Raw genomic sequence first — 21156 nt, 5'->3', positions numbered from 1 at the left:
TATCTTCCCATCCTGTAACATAATTACCCTCCCCAGTCCCTAGTTTAAACACTCCTCCAACCTTCTAGCCATCTTCTTCCCCAACACAGCTGCCCCTTCCCCATTGAGGTGCAGCCCGTCCCTACGATAGAGCCTGTAGCCGATAGAGAAGTCGGCCCAGTTCTCCAGGAACCCAAACCCCTCCTTCCTACACCAGTTCTTGAGCCACTTGTTAATTTCCCTAATCTCCCGCTGCCTTTCTTGTATGGCCCGTGGTACAGGTAGTATTTTGGAAAATACTACCTTTGAGGTCCTTGCTCTAAGCTTTTGACCTAAATCCCTGAAATCATTTTTAAGGACTCTCCACCTACCCCTAACTTTGTCATTGGTTCCGATATGGACCATGACCGCTGGATCTTCTCCAGCCCCTCCCAGTAATCTGTCAACCCGATCCGCGATGTGTCGAACTCTAGCGCCAGGAAGACAGCACACTGTTCGGCGATCACGGTCTTTGTTGTTTTTTTTCAAAGTATACATGAACCCTCCCTGCTTCTCGCTTGTGGGCCAATGAGAAGGCTGCAAGAGCTTAGCAACTTCCCTAGCAACCAACTTCCATAACTTCCCTAGCAACCGATAGGAAAGTGGCCTACCCCTTACTATATAAGAGAAACTCCCCACAGCCATTTTGTACTGTTTCATGCAGTTGTGAGAGAGAGAGAGAGAGAGAGAGAGAGAGAGGAGTGTGATCTTTGTGTTGTGCTGAATTCCTGTGACTTCTGATACCTCATATATAAATCAAGATAGTGTTAGATAGTGTAGGTTAGTGAGTTAATAATGTGGCTGATAGGTTCCAGTTTAGGGTGTTAGGGATATTATATAGTTAGCTCATATATATAATCTCATATATATAATAGTTAGTGTTAGATAGTCAGTGTAGGTTAGTGAGTGAATAGTGTAGCTGATAGGGTCCAGTGTAGGGTGTTAGGTACATTAGTTAGGTAGCTCATATATATAATCCAGATAGTTAGTGTTAGATAGTCAGTGTAGGTTAGTGAGTGAATAGTGTAGCTGATAGGGTCCAGTGCAGGGTGTAGTGTAGGTTAGATAGAGATATAGTATAGTTTAGGCTTTTGCTGTCTGTTTCGTGTGTGAAAAAAAGTTTGTTTCTATGTTTTAGGGTTTCGTGTGGGTAGTGATTAGTGTCAGTATCTTTTGTCTGTGAAAAAATAAGTATTTTTCTGTGTTTTAGGGTTAGTGTTTTAGGGTTTCGTGTGGGTAGTGATTAGTGTCAGCGTCTTTTTTTTTGTGAAAAACAAAAACAAAAAAAGTATTTTTCTGTGTTTTAAGGTTTTGTGTATATTTTATTTTACATGTATTGCCCCATCGTCCCCAACCCAATAAAGTTTGCCCAAATTCGCAGGTGGCAGGGGCGTCCGTCTCATCCGTGATTTTTTTTGGGTGTGGCAGCCACCCCATTTCATCTCAAGACGCTGAAGCAGTGGTGTCATTCGTGACACAAGCTAGTGGCACGGAGTCCTCTGCCCGGCTCTGAGCAGCAGCAGCTCTCCGCCTCCTGCAGGACCAGCCCCCAAAAATGGACCCTGATGCTGTTTGACAGCGACAGTGAGAGGGACATCTTGGGGGTGGTAATGCAGAAGAGTGACCTAGAGCTTGGTACGGATGCTCACGACCTTTTGGAAGGGATGGAGGAGGGGGTACCACCCGTCAATACCCCAGTGACATCCCTTCCAATTGGTGTGGGTGGTTTCAGCTACAGAACCCCCGCACCTAGTTAGACCCAGGCGTCAGCGAGGGAACAGCGGAGCCAGGTCAGGGGCTCCACGTCTGCTATTCCCCTCAGTCAACCACTGGTCGACCTTGGGTCTGACATTACAGGCGATGAAAAGGAGGGTGACTTAGAATGGGTGCCACCTACCTTGTCAGGTGACAGCAGCCCTGATGAGGAAGGTAGGCATCCAAGGCAAATCACCAGTGGCAGGGGCTCCACTGGTAATGGCAGCAGGAGGTGGCGGCAGCAGCATGTGTGCACACCGAGCCTGAACAGGCGCAAGCCAGCACCACCCCATCTGACAGGAGGTCGGTGCGTAAGTCACCTGTTTGGGCTTACTTCACCCTGGCAGCAGATGCCAGGGTTTGGAGAGGGAGGTCTGTTGCTCTGCTAGGTACCACTGCCCTTACCCAGCACCTGAGAGTCAACCGCTGGCGGAAGTGGGAACAGATGCAGGGTGGTTGCAGCAGCGCCAGCAGCAGTGCGCAGGGGACAGCAGCTCCTGCCACTGTCCTGCAGCCACCCCACCCCCTTCCAACAATGCATTCTCACTACCTCTCCTAGAGGTACTGGTACCGGCAGCCAGACCTCTGCCTCCTCTGCATCCCCTTTTATTGCCTCCATTGCTGTCCGGCGCCAGTCGTCGGTTGCCAACGCATTTGAACGCACCGCGCCCTATGCCCCCCGACACGTGCATTCACTAAATGGGCTCCTGGCAAGGGTTATTGCCCAAAACATCTTCTGCCCTTCAATATTGTGGACTGCAATCCATTCCGGCAGATGTTGGATCAGTCCCAAACCAGATGGCGTGTCCCCAGCCGCCATTACTTTGCCAGGACCGGCGTCCCTGCCCTACACCAGCACATTGTGCAGAATGTATCCCTGTCGCTGGATCACGCTGTCAGCGACAGGGTGCATCTGACAATGAATGCCTGGACCAGCAGACATGGGCAGGGACGTTACATCAGTTTTTCATCCTATTGGGTGTCCCTACGAGGTGCCGGGGAGGGATCATCAGATGTGGCGGCATCTCAGTTTGTGGTGCCGCACCGGGGTGTCCGGGGGAGAACTGCTGCTCACCCTCAAGTCACTGTCTCCTCCGCTGCTGAGCCCCCCAGCAAGCGTCCCCGTAGCTACGCAAGTGTGGGGCACGTCCGCTGCCAGGCCGTGCTCCAGCTTGTGAGCTTAGGGGAAAGGAGACAAACTGAACCTGATGTTCTGGCCGCCCTCCAGGCTCAGGTCCACAAGTGGCTGACAACCTGAAGGCTCCAGGCAGGTATAGTTGTCTGTGACATCGGCAGCAACCTCCTCACCGCCCTCATTGCTAGCAGTCTAACACTCGTGCCCTGCATGGCACGTGTCCTCAACCTTGTGGTACAGAAGTTTCTACGCACATACCCAAGGTTGAGCGACATTGTGCAACGTGTACTTAGGATTGCCAGCCACTTCCAACGCACCTAACCCGCCACCGCATCCCTGTCCAAACTGCATCAGGACAGCAGCCTGCCACCTCACAGGCTGATTGTTGACAGTGGGACGCGGTGGAACTCCACCCTCCAAATGCTGGAGAGGTTGTGGGAGCAGTGACGAAAGGTAAAAGGATACCTGCTGGATCAAGCCACTTTTGGGCCATCACACCCACTCCCCCACATCACCAATGTGGAGTGGGCATAGATGCACCAGGTCTGCCACGTGTTGCCCCCATTCGAGCAGGCAACTAAGATAGTCAGCAGGGAGCATGTCGGTCTCAATGATGTGCTCCCCATAGTGTTCCTGCTGGACAGGACACTAGATCGCCTGCTTAATTCTGGGGAGAGTGCCTTGGTGGAGCAAGGCAACAATGCTCCACCAAGACCAGGATGAGGAGGAGGAAGAATTTGTTGAGAAGTTTGCCAATGTCCAGGAGTCTGTACCTGGTCAGGAGGGAGAGCCGGTGCTGGGGGCACCGTTAGTCCGGGGGTGGGGCAGCTCCCACAGGGAGCAGCAGCAGGGGGAGGACCAAGATATCATGGTCCCTGCAGCCAAGAAGAGTCACAGCGGGCTGTCCTCTTCCCCATGGCTGCCCACATGCTGCGATACCTCAGTAGGGACCCCCGGATCAAGAAAATTAAGGAGAAGGATGATTTTTGGTTGGTCACCCTTTTACATCCTCGCTGAGCAACGGCGACCCCATGGAGTACTGGGTTGCCAGGCTGTACACCTGCTGTGAGCTTGCTTAGTATGCGCTGGAAGTACTGTCTTGCCCCCCCCCCCTCCAGCGTAATGTTTGAGCGGACCTTCAGCATGCCAGGTGGGGTGGTCACCGACAAGCGGACCCGTCTGTTCACTGACTCCTTGGACAGACTGACATTTATCAAAATGAATGAGTCCTGGATCTGTAGCGACTTCTTGGCCCCACCATCAGTTCCGGGCGCTGAAGGGTTCCTTTTCAATCCCTCTCCTTGGCACTACCTCCCAAACTTTGTTGTTTTTTAACTTATGTATATATTTCTTGATTAATTTATTAATTTTTTTATTTTTATTTATTTATGGATGAATTTTTTTATATATCTATTTATTTTTTTATAACTTTATATATTTCTGTATTGATGAAGTTATTTATGTATTTTTGATGAATTTATTTATATATTTATTTATTTATTTATGGATGCATTTATTAATATATTTATTTATTTATTGCTGACTTTATTTAAATATTTCTCTATTGTTGAATTTCTTTCCTTTTTTATTTTATTTTTCCAATCGATGAGTTTATCTACAGTTTTTTTCATTAATTTATTAAACCTCTTATTGATTTATTCATTCATTTAACTAATTGTTGAAATACAGTCCTGATCAAAAGTTTAAGACCACTTGAAAAATGGCAAAAAATCATATTTTACATTGTTGGATCTTAACAAGGTTCCAAGTAGAGCTTCAACATGCAACAAGAAGAAATGAGAGTGAGACAAAACATTTTTTGAGCATTCAATTAATTGAAAATAACGATTAAACTGAAACAGGCTGTTTTTCATCTGATCAAAATTTTAGGACCACATGCCTTTAAAAGGCCAAATCTGTGCAAAGATGTGGATTCATTGTCATTTTCTGTCAGGTAGTCACACGTTGTGATGGCAAAGGCAAAAAAACTCTCCCTTTTTGAACGTGGTCGGGTTGTTGAATTGCATAAGCAGGGTCTCTCACAGCGCGCCATATCTGCTAAGGTGGGATGCAGTAAGACAGTCATTTGGAATTTCTTAAATGATCCTGAGGGTTATGGAACAAAAAAGTCAAGTGGAAGACGCAAAAAAATTTCATCAGCACTGAGCCGGAGGATCCAATTGGCTGTCTGTCAAGACACTGGACGATCCTCAATCCAAATTAAGGCCCTTACTGGTGCTGACTGCAGCCCCATAACCATCAGATAGCATCTGAGACTGAACGGCTTCAAAAACAAAAAACGTCTTCAAAGACCTCGTCTCCTTGACAGTGTTCCCTCTAAGCTGCGCGGGTGGGCGGCCGCGCAGCAATTATTGTGGCCCCGCTCACAATTTTATAATGCCCGCTCACTCAGCTGTGCCGGCCCCCAGCTGATTCCCCTGTCTGTTTTGCTGGCTGACGCCGCCCGCCGCACGGTCAGTTCATTTACAATACCTGGCTGTGGGCTGCCAGTGGGCGGTGGCTAGTATTCAAATAGAGGGGCGGAGTTTTGGACCCGCCGGAGGCAGAGAGGGAGTGCGTGCTGTGCGGCGCAGGCTGAGGTCACGTCACGTCACGCTACGCTACGCTGCATCTGAGTACCCTGCGCGCCTGGCCGCCTGCTAGCTGGTGAGGTGAGGGCATATAAAAAAAGAAGTATGTACCCCCCCCTGTCCCACAGTGCTACGAATCCTCTGTTGTCCCCTGTATTACCCTGATACCCCTCAGTTATATAATATATCTGAGGGGTATCAGGGTAAATTATACAGGGGGTAATATAACTAGGGGTTTTAGGGTACATGAGGGGTAATATAACTGAGGAGGGCTAGGCTACTATCAGACATTATACAGGGGTAATATAACTTATCTTACCCCTCACCCCTGTATTATGTCCCTGATAGCCCTCCTCACTTATATTACCCCTGTATAATGTACCCTGATAGATACCCCTTAGTTATATTACCCCTGTATAATGTACCCTGATACCCCTCAGTTATATAATATAACTGAGGGGTATCAGGTTAAAATATACAGGGCGGGGTAATATAACTAAGGGGTATCAGTGTACATTATTATACAGGGGTAATATAACTAAGGGGTATCAGGGGACATTATTATACAGGGGTAATATAACTTAGGAGGGCTATCAGGGGACATTATACAGAGGTAATATAACTTATATTACCCCTGTATAATGTCCTTGATAGCCCTCCTCAGTTATATTACCCCTGTATAGTGTACCCTGATACCCCTTAGTTATATTACCCCCTGTATAATGTACCCTGATACCCCTCAGTTATATAATATAACTGAGGGGTATCAGGTTAAAATATACAGGGCGGGGTAATATAACTAAGGGGTATCAGTGTACATTATTATACAGGGGTAATATAACTAAGGGGTATCAGGGGACATTATTATACAGGGGTAATATAACTTATATTACCCCTGTATAGTGTACCCTGATACCCCTTAGTTATATTACCCCCTGTATAATTTACCTGATACCCCTCAGTTATATTACCCCTGTATAATGTCCCCCATAACAGTGTGTGTTATCCACAGGTCCCCCATAACAATGTGTCATCCACAGATCTCCCATAACAATGTGTCATCCACAGATCCCCCAAATTATTTTAAAAACCTGCTGTTTCTCTAGATGACCTTATGTTTATGGTAGTGGTAATAGAGTCTCAATGGTCTATAAAAGCAGCTACACTATTTTTACAGACCTTTGAGACTCTATTAACACTACTATTAACTATTAACATAAGGTCATCTAGACTAGAAAAAGCAGGTTTTTAAAATTCTTATTTTTCCCATTTAGGTGTTAGAGCAATCTAATTAAAGTTATGTTTTAACACCTAAAGAGAAAGAAAAAATAAATAAAAACCTACGGTTTCTCTAGATGACCTTATGTTGATAGTAGTGTTAATAGACTAGAGAAACAGCAGCTTTTTTTAATTATTTTTTCCTTTAGGTATTAAAGCAATCAAATGAAAGTTATGTTTTAACATAAGGGTCAGAAACTGGGTTTTGTTTAGCCTCTTGGTTATTAGTTTTTCTATGTAAGTTCTCTGGAACAAAGATTTTTTTTCCCTGTATGGTTTATATATGGAGAGCAATGTCCAGTGATAACAGAGAGGACTATACTGTATATTGTACGGGATGGTGCAGGGGTTATACTATATTGTATGGGATGGCGCAGAGGTTTGTATGCTCTTTGAAGTGACAATTATCTTAGGTTTTCCTATCGCCCACATTTGATGACGCTGTGCCCAGCTCTGAGCCGACCCCGCTCAGCAGCTGCAAAGGCTTAGAGGGAACACTGCTCCTTGAACGCCACAGAACTGCTCGTTTGGACTTTGCAAGAGAGCACCAAACATGGGACATTCAAAGGTGGAAGAAAGTTTTATTCTCTGATGAGAAAAAATTTAACCTTGATGGTCCTGATGGTTTCCAACGTTACTGGCATGACAAGCAGATCCCACCTGAGATGTTTTCTACGCGCCACAGTGGAGGGGGCGCCATACTGGTCTGGGGTGCTTTTTCCTTCAGTGGAACAATGGAGCTTCAGGAAGTGCAGGGGCGTCAAACGGTTGCTGGCTATGTCCAGATGTTGCAGAGAGCATTCCTCATGACTGAGGGCCCTCGTCTGTGTGGTGACGACTGGGTTTTTCAACAGGACAACGCTACAGTACACAATGCCCGCAGGATAAGGGACTTCTTCCAGGAGAATAACATCACTCTTTTGGCCCATCCTGCGTGTTCCCCTGATCTAAATCCAATTGAGAACCTTTGGGGATGGATGGCAAGGGAAGTTTACAAAAATGGACAACAGTTCCAGACAGTAGATGACCTTCGTGCGGCCGTCTTCACCACTTGGAGAAATGTTCCCACTCACCTCATGGAAACGCTTGCATCAAGCATGCCGAAACAAATTTTTGAAGTGATAAATAATAACGGCGGAGCTACTCATTACTGAGTTCATGTTTGGAAGTTGGATTTCTGTTTTGGGGGGTTTCGTTTTTTTTTGGGAGGTGTGGTCCTAAACTTTTGATCAGCTGAAAAACAGCCTGTTTCAGTTTATTCATTGTTTTCATTAAATTGAATGCTCAAAAAAATGTTTTGTCTCACTCCCATTTCTTCTTGATGCATATTGAAGCTCTACTTGGAACCTTGTTAAGATCCAGCCATGCTAAATATGATTTTTTGCCATTTTTCAAGTGGTCTTAAACTTTTGATCAGGACTGTATATATATATATATATATATATATATATATACTACACATTAAGCACGTTAGAATAACGGGTGCTAGAACAGTAGTGCATAAACATTAGCAGGAATAGTAGATCTTAAATGGCAAGGGAACTTTACCACATTAGCTTTTTGTGTTGAATAACTCGATTCAATTGATTAATCGTTTCAGCCCTAGTATAGTGTAACTCTTAGTCCTCTGTGTGATCTCTGGACAATGCCCTCTATACATAAACCATACTGTAAAATTGACCTCTGAGATACCAATTGGCACACAGCGATCCACACACCGGTCTGCTCTCAGTTTCCATATCGGCCCCAACGAGTCTGGAAAAGAACACTGCGAAAACGCAGCCTGCCGCGCCGTGTTCTGATTCCTGCAAGCCAGAGGGCAGCATGACTGGCGGGGTTTAGCAGCAGCTCTCTCATTCTCCTTTTCTCTGTAAAGAGTTATCGTTACCGACGCTTGCACTACCCATACATGATCAGCGCCACACACAGGGCGTGCTCCAGCTATCGGCAGCACCCAGCCGTTCTCTGCCCATCAGAGCACAGAAGCCAGTGAGGAACCAGCTTGCCTCGGCCCAGGTGATGCATCTGTCACGGTCCCCGGTTGCTGGCGGGGCCCATGGCGGCTGCCTCCAGTGTGCAGCCCTGATCATCGATCGCAGATCATGCTGCTGAATAAACCTTTAGCTGCGAGGCTTGGCTACACAAAGGGGGGTGGTATCACACAGCCCGGGGCAGACTTCACCAGGAAGGAGCTGACAGGCACTGGGGAGCACCTACACTGTCATCCAGCAGAGCGGAGTTTGGAGTCTGTTTTGAAGGCACCATGTGTTCTTGAGTTACATCGAATAGCCGGTAAACTTACCTCACAAAACGAATGCAACTGGATCATCAAGACCAGGCCCAGGACAAGGAGGAGGAAGAATTTGTTGAGGAGTTTGCTGATGTCCAGGAGTCTGTACCTGGTCAGGAGGGAGAGCCGGTGCTGGGGGCACCGTTAGTCCGGGGGTGGGGCGGCTCCCACAGGGAGCAGCAGCAGGACGAGGACCAAGATATCATGGTCCCTGCAGCCAAGAAGAGTCACAGCGGGCTGTGGCTGCCCACATGCTGCGATACCTCAGTCGGGACCCCCGGATCAAGAAAATTAAGGAGAGGGATGATTTTTAGTTGGTCACCCTTTTACACCCTCGCTGCAAGGGGAAACTGGAGCAGTTCATCCCAGCCAGCTGGAGGGATGCCCGTATGAATAACCTGCGGGCCTACATCGAATAGCACCGGTAAATTTACCCCACAAAACGAATGCAACTGGATCACGGCATATGTTTGGCACTGATCATGTATGGTTCATGTATGGTTCATGCGATTCATGCGATCTTCACAGACAAAATGTCACGGCAAGTGGGGATAAGAGGAACACCAAGTAAACAAACAGGTAAACAGACTAGGCCCTAAAGCTAGGGAGGAGGGAATGGTAACCTCCTAATAATCCCTGAGCCTCTCCCTGATTGCTGACAGTATGAGCAAGTCCTAATGGTGAACAAACTCATACCCTGGAACCTAAGCCCTGCTGACACTGTAGCAAACCCTAACTTAGGAAGGGGGGAATGAGACAGCCGGTACCTTCCACCATGAAGGGACCTAGAAGCAACACACGCACAAAGGAGAAAACAGGAGGACTTAGCTTTAAACGAGAGGGAAGTAGAGGATCCACAAATGACCAGTATAGAACTCCAGAAGGAAAATATCAACCGCAAAGTCAGCATTGAGAGGCAGACTTAAATAGAGCCTCTTAAACAGCTAACGAGCAGGACCTGTGGAGAGGTGGGATCCTGCTGATAACAACAAACAGAAACGAAACAGAGAAAGACCTGTCAGATAGACGCACGTGCTGTAAGTCTATCCGATCTTCTCAGATCTCTCACAGGGCAGGCAGTGACACAAAAGGAGGATGACCACGCCAGTCATGCTGCCCTCTGGCTTGGAGGAATCAGCACACAGCGCGGCAGGCTGCGTTACTGTAGTGTTCTTCTCCAGACTTGATGTGCCCGATATGGAAACTGAGAGCAGACCGGTGCGGGCAGCATGTGGAGCTAATGTCGTACTAATTAATTTTTTATGCATAGGAGCACATTCCTGCTCTAGACGACTAACCTGCTACTGTAAGAGGTGTCTAAGTTTATTTTTGGTGTTGCCCAGGTCTGGCAGGGGACCATTTCTGGGTACACATTCCTGCTGCAAACAGATAAAAAACAGAGGATGCGGGGACCGCGCTCTAAATGAACAGTTATATGTCAGTTATTGAATCTTATAAATACAGAGAACTGAAGTCTCATCCAGATACCAGAGGCAAAGTTCGTAGAGACGTAATGTTCATACGAAAGAAATGTAATCCGCCTCCTGCTGGTCCACAGCTCTCGTAATGAGTCACCGGCCACTGAAACCAAACACCGGACCCTAAAACCTTCAAGAAGGAATAGAACAAATGGTGCAATACCCTTGGTATCTTTTCAGGTAAAGGATTTATTATACTTACAATATTTCAGTTACAAGCATGCACATAGAATTGCTGCAAACAGAACCTGCTGCTGTCAGAGGAGTCTAAGTTTATTTTTGTTGTTGCCCAGGTCTGGTGGGGGCCCATTCCTGGAAACACATTCCTGCTGCAAACAAAGAACCTTCTGCTGTCAGTTATTGCTGGGTTAGGCCAAGCTATGTGTAGGCCTTAGACTCGACCATTAACATGTACCTGCTGCTGCTGCTGTCTGTCTGTCCTGATCATGTTAAGTTATGTGTAAGCCTTATACTCCACCATTACCTTTATCTGCTGCTGCTATCTGTCCTGATCTTGATAAGTTATGTGTCGGCCTTGTCCTGCAGCGTTACCATTATCCTGCTGCTGTCTGCTCTGTTCCTGCTGAGTTAAGGCCAGCTTTGTGTATGCATTATACTACAGAGTTACCAATTCCCTGCTGCTGTCTTTTCTGTTCCTGATGATTTACTCCCAAATATGTGTACGTCTGACACTACAGTGTTACTATTTTCCAGCTGCTGCTGTCTGTCCTGATATTGCTGCGTTAGGCCCAGCTATGTGTATGCCCTATACTACAGCGTTACATTTTCTCTGCTGCTGTCTGTTCTGTTCCTGCTGAGTTAGGCCCAGCTATGTGTATGCTTTATACTACAGCGTTACCATTTACCTGCTGCAGTCTGTCCTGCTTCTGGTTTGGTCTAGCTAGGTGTAGGCCTTATACTATACCCTTAAAAATTACCTGCTACCATGGGTGTAGGAACCCCCAAAAATCTGGAGGGGACAGCATTTTTGCTCGCCGGGTATTATATATAATTTACTTACAGTTCTGAAGACTCAGGGGTGCTGGCTGGCTTGGCTGGGCAGAAGGAATGTGGGAGACTGTGAGGCCTTTTTTCCAAGCTGCTCCGGATCAGTGCTCTGGGCAGCTGGGCTCCGGGCTGGAAGTGGGCACAATAAAAAAAATATTTTTCATTACACCTCAGGTCAGACCACCAATCAGACACCCAATGTTAATCAGACCTCAGCTAACAGCCCCAATAAGATCCCCAATGTTAATAAGACCTCAGATCACACCTCAGCTCAGACCCAAATATGAATGACCCCCAATCAGACCTCAGATAAGAGCCCCAGTGCCTCTCATCAGCCCCCCAGTGCCTCTCATCAGCCAGTAATAACAGCCCCCCAATCATGTGCCAGTGATAACAGCCCCCCAATCATGTGCCAGTAATAGCCCCCCCAATCATGTGCAGTAATAGCCCCCCCAATCATGTGCCAGTAATAGCCCCCAATCATGTAACAGTAATAGCCCCCCAATTATGTAACAGTAATAGCCCCCCCAATCATGTGCCAGTAATAGCCCCCCCAATCATGTGCCAGTAATAGCCCTCCCAATCATGTGCCAGTAATAGCCCCCCCTTTATGTGCCAGTAAAACAAAGTATTGTATATATTTAAAAAAAAAAAAACACTTATACTTACTTCTTTGGAGTGATGCGATGCAGGCCTCTTCCGGCCTGTGTCCCGACTCCAGCGCAAGGTAGTGCCGGCAGCCTATCAGAGGAACAGGAAAGGGACACACCTCCCTGCCCTGCTCCTCCGCACAGCCTTCTGTTTGTATCGCCGTCCTGAGGACAGCGATACAAACAGATCACTATGGAGATGAGCGCTTCGCTTCCACAATGGAAGCGCTCATCTCAGTGCCTGCCCCGCAGCCGCCGCACACATTGCCCCGCTGCCGCTGGGGGGGATTTGACCATACCTGTCCCCCCCCCGCATTATTTCCTGGGGGGGATCCGTCCCCCCCCCGTCCCCCCCGCTTCCTACGCCCATGCCTGCTACTGCTGTCTGTCCTGATTCTGCTGAGGACTACCATCATGGACCACTTATTCTCCCTTTGACTTAAACAACTATCGAGTATTATAATTCTCTTAAACTGGTGTGCATGCTTAATTTTTGGCGCATGTGCTCTGTTCATCATATATTGTCAATATTTACACACATGTATTGAAGGCTGCTTGCAGCCTGTAATTGTGGGAGGGGCGCACTTACCTTATTTAAACCCCCTCCCACAAGCAGAAGGGCGCCCGGTTCTTGCTTCAGTAGCATCCAGCGCCTGACGTCACTTCCGGTCGCGTCTCCGTCCGTGCTTCATTCCATTCGGGTCTCTAGCAGCATCGCCTGTAGTAAGTATCACCGCTCTGCGGCCCGGCCAGACACGCTTGCCACCGGCACCTCGTACCACCCTCAACCTACCGGCAGCTCCGCCGCATCCGGGAGGCGAGCAGACAGCGCGGCGGCTGCCGGTTTCCGCTCTGCAGCTGCGGCGGCGCCGCAATACACGCGGCGATTCACATGGGCTCCATGCGGCTCGGTCCGCCCATGTAAGTAGAGATGCTGCGGTCATCATATTGTGGGGGGAGGGACTGCCCGGGAGGGACTGCCCGGTTCCCAGTGTCTATGTCGCCCGGCGCTGTAATTGCACGCTGCAGGCTGGACAGTGTATTCAGCCCAGGTTCCTATGAATACATAGTACGGCTTCCAGGGATTGCATCAGATTGTTTATAGTGTCGCTATGCACACAAGCCATAGTCATACCTGTCCAAAGGTTGCTGCCAGCAACAAGGGGAGTTATTTCTTATTATTTTCAGTGTCAGACTGCAATTCATAATTGCCGCTAAACACTGAGTGTTGCCAAAGCCGGCTGGGGGGGGGCCAAAGAAAAAATAAATAAATAAATTAATTAATTACTGGGGGAGTGGGAGCAGGCGCAATGGTTCCCTGATTCGCTCAGGCACCTGAATCGCTCAGGCGCAAATGTCTTCCCTGAATCGCTCAAGCGCAAATGTCTTCCCTGAGTCGCTCAGGCGCAAATGTCTTTCCTGGATTGCTCAGGCGTAAATGTCTTCCCTGAATCGCTCAAGCGGAAATGTCGTCCCTGAATCGCTCAAACGCAAATGTCTTCCCTGAATCGCTCAAACGCAAATGTCTTCCCTGAGTCGCTCAGGCGCAAATGTTTTTCCAGGATCGCTCAGGCGCAAATGTCTTTCCTGAATCGCTCAGGCGCAAATGTCTTTCCTGAATCGCTCAGGCGCAAATGTCTTTCCTGAATCACTCAGGCGCAAATGTCTTTCCTGAATCGCTCAGGCGCAAATGTCTTTCCTGAATCGCTCAGGCGCAAATGTCTTTCCTGAATCGCTCAGGCGCAAATGTCTTCCCTGAATCGCTCAGGCGCAAATGTCTTTCCAGGATCGCTCCGGCGCAATGTCTTCCCTGATTCGCTCAGGCGCCATTGTCTTCCCTGAATCGCTCAGTCACAAATTCGTCCAGGTATCACCCAGGGGTGTCCCTCAGTTCACTCATGTGCAATGTTTCCTGTTTCACTCATGCGCAATGTTTTCCTGTTTTACTCACGGGCAACATTTCTCTTTTTTTTTTTTTCCCGGGTTCACTCAGGTGCAAGTGTCCGTAAGTCGCTCTGGTGCTATGGTTCATGATTCCATCAGGCGCAGATGGTTCCCTGAATCGCTCAGGCGCAAATGATTCCCTGAATCGCTCAGGTGCAATGGTTCCCTGAATCGCTCAGGTGCAATGGTTCCCTGAATCGCTCTGGTGCAATGTTTCCCTGAATCGCTCAGGTGCATTGGTTCCCTGAATCGCTCAGGTGCAATGATTCCCTGAATCGCTCAGGTGCTATGGTTCCCTGAATCGCTCAGGCGCAATGGTCCCCTGAATAGCCCAGGTGCAATGGTTCCCTGAATCGCTCAGGGGCAGGTCTCCTTGTGTCGCCCGTGACAGTGTCGCCTCGTACCACTCAGGGCGATACCTCCCTGAATCGCTCAGGTGTTTGTGTCCACTGTCTAAGGGACCAGCAGGTCACGGCTCTCGCCATCCATCGGTAAACACGGCTTATCTTTTCGTAAGCAGGTCCGCGTCCACCAGAGCTACAAGCAAACCACGGTCGTTGCGCCTATTTTTCTCGGTTCAGGTAAGATACAGCCACAAGGCTGTGCTACGACCTGTCACTGCGTTAGCTATTCGTTGTCATGAGCTCCCGTTCATAGGTCTCTGCCTCAGTACAGAAGTCAGTAGCGTGGTCCCTTTCGTTTAAGGTAAGTAGAGGTCAACGCCATTCGGTCAAGAGAAACTATTTCCCCTGTAAGCTCTTGGTCGGGCACCCGGGGGAGGGGGAAGGAAGTCTCATCTGTCACCTTCATACCTCCTCCATGCAGCTTGAAGATGTCGCAGGTTCCTGAGTCGGAGGATAATCTGTCCTTGCCCGGAACCTCCGTGTCAGGCCGCACCAGCAACCCCTCCCTGAGGAGCTGGACCATTCCGAAACTGATAGCAGAGCTTAGACGCAGAGGGATTCACTATCCGGCCACCGCGAGAAAGGCGGAGCTGTACCGGCTCCTGATGACGGCACCAGCGGGTTCAAGTGAAGAGCCTTCTCCCTCATCGATACAGCTGACCCTCCTGCAGTTGCAGGCCACCATCGCCAGTCTGGCAGGTTCGGTCGCGGATATCCAGACTAGGATGGGGGAGTGGGAGTCCCAGCCTCCTCCGGCCCTGCCTTCTCCAGCTCTTCCGGTCTTGCCATCTACGTCCCAGGATTTGGCGCCAGGTACAGTCCATGTCAGACCCAAGATTGCCCCCTCGCACTACATTCCTGAAAACCTTAAAAAGGACATCCTGGCGGGGAGGGACGTCAACCTGGCGTCCCTTCTCATTGCGTCCCTAGACGTATCAGAGAATAAGGTCATCAACTGCGGGGAGGTCTCGGTGGTCCTACGGGCCAAGGATACCCGCCTGAATCGGAAGCTGTCGATCCCCGAGTTCGTCCTGGCATTCAGCCTCTACCGGGATACCATCTGCGGCGTCCAGCCACACAGACGGGAGGAGCTCGACTCCTACCTATACCAAGTCACCGACTTAGGTTACAAATACGGGGGAAAGAACTTCTATGACTACCACAGGTCTTTTTCAGCCAAAGCGGCAGCCGCCCTCGCTCAGTTCCAGCTCATCACGGACTGGGCGAACTTGGACATGGAGCTGTTCTGCCGCCATTTTGCCGGGTTGCAGGCCCCCACGTGCGCTGCGTGCCAGTCCATCCAGCACACGGCCGACTGGTGCCCCAATTTTCCCACCCCGGCCCGAGAAGGCTCCCAGCCAGGCCCCTCTGGCACGCAACGGTCCCAGGGTTCCACTGACAAGCTGGGCAGGCCCATTACTTTCTTAGGCCAGAGTCAGGTCTGCAACAACTTTAATGCCGGGGCTGTAATTTCAACAGTTGTAGAGCCTTGCATGTGTGTTCCCTCTGCTTCAGGGCCCACCCCTGCTCCAGCTGCCCGAAGAGGCAACGTAAGGCTCTATGACTGACCGACATCAACGTCGAGCTCTTGGGCATCCTGTTGCAGGATCACCCCGATCGCCGGTCGGTGGAGTTCCTCATCACCGGCTTCGAGAAGGGTTTCAATACAGGGCTCATTGCCCTCCCTCAGGTTTCCTGGGAGGGAAGGAACCTACGGTCGGCCATGCAGGATCCAGAGGCGGTGGCCACTCTGTTGCGGGATGAGGTCCGCAAAGGGTTCCTGCTAGGCCCGTTTGAAACCATTCCCTTTGCCGAGTGGAGGATCAATCCTATCGGTCTAGTCTCCAAACAGGCATCAAATAAAAAGCGTCTAATATACGACTTGTCTGCTCCACACATGTCGCCGATCCCCAGTCTCAACTCCCTGATCCCATCAGGGGAGTTCTCGATGTCCTATTCATCCATTGACGAGGCCATTCAGTTCATCCTGCTGGCTGGGGAAGGGGCTTGGTTGGCCAAGGCCGACATTGCGGACGCCTTCAAGCTACTCCCCATCCTTCCTCAGTTATGGCAGTATTATGGGTTGCATTGGGCAGACGGGTTTTATTTTGCTAACCGCCTCACATTTGGATCCAAAAGCAGCCCGTGGTTGTTCGACAAGTTCGCCTGTGCCCTACACTGGATCCTTGTCCATCATGGGGGGATGGACATGGTCATTCATTACTTGGATGACTTCCTAATCATCGAGAGGCCCCAGGGGCCCCCATCAGGTTTGAAGAACTTGCTCTAACTGTTCGCCGGGCTCGAGGTCCCGATGGCATCCGCCAAGACAGAGGGTCCAGGCACTGGGGTTACCTTCTTGGGCATTACTCTGGACTCAGTCCGCATGGAGGCTAGCCTCCCCGCGACCAAGCTGGCCAAGGTCAGGTCCGCCGTTTCCTCCGCGGCCTCTTCTGGAGTTTTGTCCAGGCAGGAGCTCCAGTCCCTGTTAGGATTCCTTACTTGCACCTTCAAGATCATGCCACAGGGGAGGTCCTTCATCTCGCGGCTTCTCAATCTCCTCCCGACTGCTCCGGATCAGGACTCCACCGTCCGGCTGGATGGTCCCGCCATGGCGGATCTGCAGATGTGGCAAACCTTCCTGACCGGGTGGAATGGCATTTCTTTGTTCGTGCCATCCCCGGATGCGGCTTCCCCCACGGTTTACACTGACGCCGCGGGCTCCCGTGGGTTCGCGGCAATCTTCTATCCACACTGGTTGGTCGGCAGTTGGCCGGTGGAGCTCCTGTCCGAAGCAGGGGCCATGAGGTCCTCGCCGCTATTGGAATTATACCCCATCGTGGCGGCTGCCCGCGTCTGGGGTCCGCTCTGGGCAAACAAATCAGTCGTCTTGAGGACAGACAGTCAGGTCCTGGTGGAAGTGATATCCAAGGGGAGGGCTAGTAATCTCAGGATGATGTCTATGTTACGTAGGCTTGTCTGGCTGTCCTTGGAGTTTAACTTCCACGTCTTTGCGGTCCACATCCAGGGAGAGCAGAACATGGCGGCTGACGCCCTGTCCCGCTTTAACCTCAATATTTTCTTCCAGGAACTCCCAGAGGCAGATCCCGTCGGCGTTCCAGCTCCACCTTACAGCGCCCTCCTGCTGGACTAGAGCCCCTGATTGCAACCGCGCAGTCATTGGTCCGGCGGTCGCTAGCCACCAACACCGCCAGGAATTATGACACCGGGTTCAGCATGTTTAGACGTTTTGCTGACACTCATCCGCAGGGGGACGTAGACGAGGTCACTTTCATCATGGCATTCATAGCCCATTGCCACTCCCACCGCCACCTCTCATACAATACCATCAAGCTGTATTTGGCAGGCATCCAGCACCACCGGATGCTCAGCGACCCCTCTGCCGGATCCATCTTTACAAATCAAGCCATCAAAGCCACCCTCAGGGGTGTTCAGAGAGTCAGCACGGCAGTCCAGGTGCGCAGACAGCCGGTCTCAGGTGAGCTTTTCCGCAGGTTATCCTTAGCCCTGGATGGTCTTCCTTTTGGCCAATTGGCAAGCATCGTCACGAAGGCAGCCATGTATCTCGGGTTCTATGGGTTCCTCATGCCCGGGGAATTCACCTGCGGCGCCATCTCCCGAACGACCTTGCTAAGGCGACATCTCGCATGGCACTCCGACCACTTTATTTTGTCTATTCCGTTCTCCAAGACCAGTCAAACCGGTCCCCCCACGGAGGTGGAGTTTTACCCTACATCTAACTGTTGGTGTCCTAGCAAGGTGCTCCAGGAGCTCCTGGCCTCCCTTCAATCTCCCGCCTTAGATGGCCTGTTGCTCCCGGTCAACGGGAAGCCCCTGTCTTCAACCATGTTCATCTCCAACATCCGCACCCTGGCCGCAGGTTTGGGTTACAACCCTAGCACGATATCCGGGCACTCATTTCGAATAGGGGCCGCGTCCGCAGCTTCCAGCCACCAGGTACCAGCGCACATCATCCGCAAGATGGGTCGGTGGAGATCATCCTGCTTCTCAAGGTACATCCCGAATCCACGGGCAGAAGTATCCCGAGCCTTCCGTTCTTTGGCATTGTAGGTCACACCATACTGCAATAAATATTTTATACCCTGCAACTTGCCGGTTCTCTTTGCCCACTTATTCAGGCCTTACCTCGTCACTGGCATCGGGCACACTCCAGCCAGTCGGGTGGGGACAGTCTATAGGCATGCCTATTCTATTCTATTTCTCGCCCAGCTCCTCTCACAAGTATTGAAGGCTGCTTGCAGCCTGTAATTGTGGGAGGGGCGCACTTACCTTATTTAAACCCCCTCCCACAAGCAGAAGGGCGCCCGGTTCTTGCCCTCCCTCCCATCCCTTTCTTCTTTCTTTCCTCTTGGGTGGCCCACTTATTCAGGCCTTACCTCGTCACTGGCATTGGGCACACTCCAGCCAGTCGGGTGGGGACAGTCTATAGGCATGCCTATTCTATTCTATTTCTCGCCCAGCTCCTCCCACAAATATATATATATATATATATATATATATTCTTTTGAATAAAATACAATCATGCGGTGTTACGTTTCATTCACCAAAAAAAACATTTTTTTAATTTATTTTCTCTTATAATTTTGCTTTACTTTGGTTTTGGGCAGCCCTGGTGTGGTTCTTACTAAAACTTGATGGGGACCGCATGTGCGCTTCCCTTGTCAAAAGGTTTTGCGCAGTTAACATTGTACAGGACTGATTGAGGACCCTAATTAAATTTTATAATTTTATAGTTTTTTTTTTAGGATTTAGGTTCAAACATAGTGTTGTCTGTCGTCCTGAACAGGATGGCTGACTTCCATGTTGACCCCATGGTTGGGTGTGACTGGAGTTATACTCATCCATGTGGTAATCCTGTTTTGGGAGTGGAGCATTATTGCCACATGTATAAATCTATATATACATTTTTATTTGATATTACTTCTTGACAACTATGAAATGATACTGTGCACATGAGATTTTTATAGAATCAAAGCTTTTCATTTTTCAATATAAACTGTGGTATATATAATATTCTTGAAGCCATGTCTCCAGTTTGGTAGTTATTCTTATCATTTGCAATGTTTGCTATCATGTGACCGCATAGACAGGATGCGTTTTTGGTTCAGCTTGCGTTCAGTTTCTAGTGCTAACAAGTGATCTGTTATCATGTGAACGTCCTAAACTATGGACACTAGTTGTCTGTGTGTGTTCCTCCTTCGATGCGATCACATTATTGCATCACAATTTTCTTTATGTAATGAAGAAGCAATGAGCCAACATGCACTGTTAACCAAACGGGATGCTATATTGGATCTGTGCTGGTTAGTTCTTGGCCCCTTCCATTATGTTTTTAATCGGTACACCAGATATTTTAATAACAATATTGCTTTTTGACATATTTTTTTAATCTGGAATTGTGATAAATTAAGGAGATAATATGAATTCACATACTTTAATGGAAGTTAATAATCTCTAACAGTATGGATACTTGTATATTATAGAATTTTTTTTTTACATGATTTTTTATGTTTTGACACAATACGAATCAAACATATTAAATCTAATTCAATTTATAATAGTTTTCATTAAATAATTACCTGAGTTTGTATTTGTAATGGGCAGCATTCACTTTTGTCACTGCTTGAGAAAGGTCCCATTGTGTGGACTGAAACCTCGCTTTTGGTTGAAGAAACGCACATTTTCTTGAGGCTGTGCCGTGTCATGAGTATATATATATATATATATATATATATATATCATTAATATATTTTTTTTCTTGTGGGCTTTACAATCTTAAAAATCCTTTGAAATAAAAATTGTCAAAGGAATATAGTTTGGAATAGAGTTTGGCCGAGCTATGTGTAGGCCTTATACTACACCATTACCATTTTCCTGCTGATGTCTGTCCAGATGAGTTTGGGCGAGCTACAGATGTAGCAGGGGTAACACTCACACTCTTAACTCAAATTTCTTAACTCATCGTGTTATCTTGAAACAAAAGCCATTGAAAAGCAATTGTTTAACGTGTTTAGTTTCATTTAGTTTAGATAACATGTCTCATAAAGCATGAGTGTTAACCCTGCTACATCCATATGTGTAGGCCTTATACTACACCATTACTATTTACCTGCTGCTGTCTGTCCTGATGAGTTTGGTTGAGCTATGTGTAGGCCTTATACTACACCATTACCAAGTACCTGCTGCTGCTACTGTTTGTCCTTATCCAGATGAGTTTGCCCCAGGACTAAAGGGGCCTTCCTGCAACCATATAGGTTAAAATTAATTAAAAACATAACAATATCTAAAAATGAAAGCACACGTTAGAACGTAAAGAAATATTTATTAACAATGTTGGGGAACAAATATGCCTTTAAGGCAACTTTTTTAGTTGATTATGGAGGTCCAGCAACTCCTGGATCCCCTTACGGTGCAGCTCCTCCAGCTGATGCACTTTCTTATCCAGATGCTGCTGCTGCAGATATAACCTCCTTTGCTGCTTCCGTATAATCTTTGGCTGGGCTCTGATCTCCAGCATTGCCCTTTGGTCGTCCTGCTGCAGCTGCATAATTTTTTTTTTATTT

This window comes from Bufo bufo, chromosome 5, assembly GCF_905171765.1.
Source record: "Bufo bufo chromosome 5, aBufBuf1.1, whole genome shotgun sequence".
NCBI classification, from domain to species: domain Eukaryota; kingdom Metazoa; phylum Chordata; class Amphibia; order Anura; family Bufonidae; genus Bufo; species Bufo bufo.
The sequence above is the reverse complement of the archived record's forward strand: the minus strand, read 5'-3'. Positions refer to the sequence as shown.